A 6765-nucleotide genomic window follows, 5' to 3' on the forward strand; every position below is an offset into this window, starting at 1 on the left:
TTGGTGCTCCAAATTTCTAAAATCGGTCCTGAGTTATTGATTGTCAAGCAACAACTACTTCAACAAATCATTCCCTTTCTGTTCTACCTGTTAAGGTGGCTTCTGAGGTTGATTGAAATTTCCTTGGGATCTATAATGATTCTGATTCGGCTGATTTCCACCCCATGAGAAGTAGGGATGATTCTTCTAATTTGGGTTATAAGTGTTCCCATATTGTGCATTCTGACTCATTGGACCCCTGCTCTGTTATCCCACATAGTATATAGATTCTGAATTCATGGGGAACATGTCACTCATATGGTTGTCACCGCATAGTTCGCAGCAAAGAGACATCTGTTGTACATATTGCATCTATTGTGTTTGTTGCATTGTCATTCTATTCATCTGGTTTGCCAATTTTTCTATCTCAGCTCTCATGGCCGAGAAGTCATCAAGCTCAATCAACCTGGCTGCCTTCTATTTATTTGCCTTGCGTGAATCCCCATCTCCTTGCCAGTTATGATCATTAGCAGTGAAGTTATTCGGCAAGAGTTGAATTTTACTATATGGTTTCGCCATGCAACCACCCCCACAAGCTAAATCAAGATTCATCTTTGAGGCCTCATCTAGCCCGTCAACCAAAGTGTGTCCCAATACCTCATCAGTCTGACAATGGTGTGGGCAATCTCTGAGTAGCTTCTTGTCTCTTTCCCAGGCTTGACGAAGTGTCTCACCATCCCGTTGTTCGAACCTAAGAATCTGACTCCTCAATGACTTTGTCTTCTTGGTGGGGAAAAACTTGATTAAGAATTTCCTTGCTAGATCATCCCATGTATGGATTGAGTTTGCAGGCTCTTTTTGTAACCATTCCTTAGCTTCCCCCAGCAGTTAAAAGGGAAAAAGTGTCAGCCTGACATAGTCCTTGGAAACATTCGGATAATTGTAGGTGTCCGTAATTTCCAAGAAATTCTGAAAGTGCCTCCGCGGATCTTCATGAGATAGACCCACATATTGCCCTGTGGACTGAATCAGCTGTACCATGTACTGTTTGAGTTCAAAATACCCTGTGATCTCAGGCTTCACAATAGCCTGAGTCATATTAGCAAGATTGGGCCTTGCGGCTTCTATCACCGCACGCTCTGCATTACCTGCCATCTCTATTGGTTGTGATTGAACTACGATGTCCAACTCTCTTTCTATTCTTGTTCTAGCTTCGACCTCCCTCCTCACTCTGTGAAGTGTCCGTTAAATTTCAGGATCAAGAAAAAGGAGATTGTTTGCACGTCTCCTCCTCCGTATCCAAGAAAAGAGCCTGTGTTAACACAAACAAGGTAAATTGAAAATTAAAACTTGAAAAAATAACAAATAAAAGCTTAAGTCAGCAAAGTAGCTAATTTTTAAGTCCCCGACAATGACGCCAAAAACTCGTTGCTCCCAAATGCACACGCAAGTATACGTGGTCGTACAAGTAATAAAATGATAAGTCGAACCCACAGAGACTTATATAACCTACTCACTAACACACCGTCAAGCTATATTCGAGTTCAAGAGTTTAATTATGCTTAACTACAATTCTAAGTAATAACTAAATTATCAAGCAGTAGAATGATTGTTATGTATTCAATAGAGACAACTATTTGAGGGTTGTGATCAATTCACCAATCCTATTGTGTTCTAGTTAATTCTTCCTCTCATATAATTCACTCATGGATGCTAATTAGTCGATAATTGCTCTCATAGCCTTCTCCCGAAGTACTCGCCTTTTCAAAATAGATTAACGCTCATATTCCTATGGAATCAATCTATTAAGAATGCATTAAGATTACGATATTTAATTAAGCACGGTGACTAAGTATATTCTTATCATAACCAAAAATCCTCCTCCCTCCCAAGGGTTAAGATCATGATCTCTTCAATTCTTCTCTAATCTAAAAATGGCTTTCCCAAGCATAGCATAGATAGTAAATAAAACCTAACTGCTGGCCAGATAATTAAGCAATTAATCACAGAATTGAAGAAACAACCATATATTAGTGAATTATAATTGAGGTTAAGTCAACATTAAATAACAATATTCATGGCTAAATCACAACCCCAGAACAATGGGTTTGTAGCCACTCATAATACTAGCAAACAATTGCATAAGGTTTGAATAATTGAAAATACTATAAAAGATGAAGAAATTTGAGATGTTCTTGCTCCCGGATGTTTCTTGTGTGTATTTTCCCTCCAAAGTGGCGTCTCCAGGTCTAAGCTCTATCCAAAATCCTCAAAATAGAGTTTTTATATGTATTTATACTAAGTAGGGTCGGGCCCAGACGAAGCACCCTTTCCTGTGCGAAATAAGACTCCGGCTTTGTGAAATTTGTACAGGAGCGCCACACCCTGCACCGTGCCCTGCGGCGCGCTAGTGGAGATTATCAGCAGCCTTGCACTTTTCTTGTCAGGCCAGTTTTTACATTGTTGTGCCGCACCCTGCGGCATCCCATGCGACGCGGTAGTGAGAATTTACGAAAATGCAAAACATGAAAGTTGTAGCCAGTAGCCCTTTCAAACAGCTTTCCAACGATATATTGTGGAGCCCAAACGGAGTTCTGAGTGAAAAGTTATGTGCATTTTACTAGACAATGCGTTGTATGCCCGCTCGATTCTTCGTTTCGTTTTTAACTATCATCCGTTGATCCCCGAACACGATCCCGGCTTAATTCCTTGGGCTTTTATTCAGAATTCAAAGCTCCTAATCACTTGAGTTCATTCCATAATACCTACATATAGATCGGAATCACTCCTACAAGGCATAAAACATATATTTAGTGCAAAATACTAGCGATTAAAGCTCAAACTCAATTAAAGTGCAGTAAATTAGAGTGTAATAAGCGACTAAAATACACAATTATAGCCTATCATTAGTAGATATGTATTTTTATTGATGATATATATAGTCTTGCACGGTATTGGATATTACAAAATATTTTAATTTGGTCATACAGAAGTGCGTGAATCATGTTGAAGCTTGACAATAACTTGTTGCCTGCAATATGTTTTTATAATATCCTATCATGTCTATATAAACCCATACATATAGAAAAGATCAATATATAACTTAATACTCCTATTGAAATGACAATGAAATCGGTTGTTGCTCTTATCCTGCTCTTTTCACTTGCCCTGGTAAGTTTTCACATATGATTAATTCTAGGCCTCCTTTTTGGTTATTCATTACTCCTTTTGCTCCTTAATAAGTGATTTTTTAATCTTTTTACTTTGGTCCAAATTAAATATCCTTTTACATAATTAAGAAGGAATTAATTTTTTTTATAAGTAAAATATATTATTTACCAAGGAAAATATGTACAAATATAATCAGACCCTTTGTTGGACAGATGGCCCCAACCTTGGTTCTGGACCAGCTGTGACACTTCTAAACCTATTATCATTCGCCTCTAAGCAGGCATGCAACAATGGATATACATTAAGATCTTGCATGAAACTAGCTAAATTTCGTCTTAGGCTACTCCTGTAATGCACTTCCTGGACAATCAATCGTGTGATGTCTTCCACTCTCCTCTTCTTCTGGTTGAATATTCTGCAGTTCCTTTCCTGCCACACATAGTAGTTGGCAGCAGCAAGGAATTCATTTATTTTTCCGAAATTTGTCCTTATTTACATATTCTAATGTGTCAAAGTAGCAATTAATTAAGGGTAATTTAGTGAATACTTTTTTGTTTTGTTTAGAAGTTCGTATTTTCTTAAGAAGTGTGCCAAAGGCTATAAAGTCGCTTATTATGGACCGGTGAGGGTATTAATTACTCTTGGTGCACTATCATGCACTTCTTTCTCAATTGACTTGCCTTTCGAATTACAACATCTTTTCATTTCAGATTTTAGCAATTGAATTATGTAGCTTAAATTCTATGCAATTGAATTATGTAGCTTAAATTCTATCTCTTTCAATTTATGTAAACCTATTTGATGAGGCATAAAGATGTTCTAAAAATTGATGAAATATTTTGAAATTTATGATCTTAAACATACCAAAATGTTTGTGTGGCTACAAGATTGTTGAAACCTGTGGTCCTTAAATATGTCATATTATTTGTATGATTTTAAGAGCTTTTTATTAAAAGTAATATTGAAATTCTAAAATTAAAAGAGTTTCCTTAATAGAAATGGATTCATACTGAATCGAGAGGAGATAGATTCATGCAAAATTGAAACGGATGGAATAGTATATATTTTCGATTGTCTAAAAATAATGCTTGCTTCTTGAGCATTACTAACATTTCATTTTTGCACAATCCTTGCCGTTTAAACAATCTAGCTAGTGAGGGGCTTAACCTATTTAAGAGGATCATTCATTTGTTTTGGTGTATCCCTCGCGGTAGGGGTGTTTATAAAAATCCGAAAAACCGAATCAAACCGAAAACCAAATCAAACCGACCAAAAAAATCGATACTTTTTGGTTTGGTTTGGTTTTGGTTTTGAATTTTAAAAACCGATCAAATTTGGTTTGGTTTTGGTTTTAATAAAAAAAAATCGAAAAAAAACAAACCAAACCGACTATAGAAGTAGCTATTTTTTGAGCTATTTCAATTTACTGCTACAACTATATATATGTATATTTTTGTACAAAATTTCTAAACTTTTATTGTATATGTTAATTATTTGCACTTTTAGTACAAAATCTTTGCCTTTACAATCTAGTTTGATTGGTTTTTTTTTTTTTTTTTTTTGCTAAGTATAAGAATCTATTTCATGTTAAAAATAATTTATTTTTAATTAAGTCCTTAAAATTATTCATCACTATTTGCTTCAATTATCATCAATATATCTTGGTAAATGATAGATTTCTCAAAGGGTAATTGATTTGATAGTGTTAAGTTGAAATGTAGTCGCCGGAATATGTGTTTGGTAGTGTATGTCTTATATTTAAGAAAACCCCGACTAAAAACCGAAAAAACCAAAAACCCGACAAAACTATCAATAAAAAACCGACTTAATTGATTTAATTTGGTTTTAATATTTGAAAAACCGACTTACTTGGTTTGGTTTCTTTTTAGGGAAAATCGATCCAAACCGAACCATGAACACCCCTGCCTCATGGGGAGGGTTCTTTTAAGTAAATGACTCGTTGGCGGTTGGAGCAGGACTTCTTATCGGACGTGTAGAAATAGGAATAAATATTTTCTACAAAGTACCCTACAAAATGCAATAGAATTTTACGTAGAACTCTACGTGTCCACACTAAACATTTACGTAAAAATGACACTATATATATATATATATATATATATATATATATATAGTATATACAAATATTATACATTTTTTCGGCTATCAGATGTAAATAGTTTCTAGCTTGGGTTAAAAGTGATAATACCCCAATATTTACATGTGCAGTACCCTACGTAAAAATTGCACGGGACGCCCTATTTGGTTTCCCCCATTTAACCTATACCCATTTTTTTTAAAAACTTTTAACTTGTACCCACTTTTTAAATAACTTCAGCCCCTTTCTCTTCCTTCTCCTCCTCAAAGTTATATCCGTCTCTTCTTTCTCAAACTTCTCCTTCTCCCTTTTCTGCAAAAGTAACTTCAATAATGAGAGAAAGGAAAATCTTTTGCCACCATCAGTTTATTTTCAATATTGTGGATGTTCTTTCTGTTTAGATTAATTACAAGAATAAAAATATATTTCTGTTTTTGGAAACTAACAAAATGTTCACTCCCCTAGAGAATTGCATGTTCACATTATATCAAAGCATCGAAAACTCAATGTAGATGCATATATCAAAGATTGTGTAAATAAAGAGTAGATTATTTTTGTGTGTTGGGTGGTTGTCTACTCTGCCCTTCAACCACGCACCCCCATCCTTTCCGTTCTTTTATATATCAACAAGGCTTGGTGCTTATTGGTTTTCCTTTTCTTCTTGTTCTTCTCTTCTTTAGCTCTGTTCATCTATTATATATTGTAGGGAACTCAATACCACACTGCAATGCAAAAGTTTGTCGATGTGTGCAAGCTGAACGAATGAAATGGCCATGATCCTTGTGAAGCTTACAAACAAAAACTTCAGTTCTAGAGCTGAAGTTCGATAGTTAAAAAACAAAAACTTCAGCTCTAGAGCTGAAGTTCGATAGTTAAAAAAATAAAAAACTTCAGCTCTAGAGCTGAAGCTTAAAGCTATGAGCTTATTACAGACCTTTTTTCTTTTTTTTTTCTTTTTTTTGTCCTTACTTGCCTATAATCATCTATAGTTGTTTACTTCCATGCCCTTTTACTTGTATGGTTACTTCTGAACTAATATTTTGACTGCCTTCCCAGTGGCACTTTCTTTTATTCCTGTAACACTCATACGGTACCTTTAACTAACCCGAATCTTGTTTGAATATATCTCAAGTATTATAATGATGTTCTTCGAGGCTGAGTTCTCCATGTTGGGTTCTACTATGTTTATCTTACACGATCTGATGACTCGTCTGTAACCTCCTGTTTAGCCATAACTGAGATCTTCCTGACCAATTACTAACTACTCGTTGGCCCATTCTCATATCAATATTCCTCGTAATCTTTCTTGGGTTATTTACTTTGTTTTAACTTACGTTTCGCACTGGCTCCTTATTTATTAATAACAGCTCAGGAAGGAACTTTTACTTCCTCTCCTTGACGTTATGCTAGCACAATATTCTTGAATTGTAGCATATCTGTAAGATTTGGATAAGTGACATCTCATTCTTCTTTCATTTATCGCATTCTTCCTTTACCTTTCCATAGTCACTAGAACG

General features: G+C 35.3%; 1 long non-coding RNA gene across 1 annotated transcript; it reads left to right on the plus strand.

Annotated features, from left to right (window-relative positions):
* The first annotated feature begins 3076 nt into the window (after positions 1–3076).
* On the plus strand, positions 3077–6319 carry LOC138886454 (uncharacterized). The gene is made up of 2 exons (XR_011405187.1): positions 3077–3150; positions 5955–6319. It is a non-coding gene; the product is annotated as an uncharacterized lncRNA (long non-coding RNA).
* Positions 6320–6765: the final 446 nt, after the last annotated feature.

Source organism: Nicotiana sylvestris, chromosome 2 (assembly GCF_000393655.2).
Source record: "Nicotiana sylvestris chromosome 2, ASM39365v2, whole genome shotgun sequence".
Classification (NCBI taxonomy): Eukaryota; Viridiplantae; Streptophyta; class Magnoliopsida; order Solanales; family Solanaceae; genus Nicotiana; species Nicotiana sylvestris.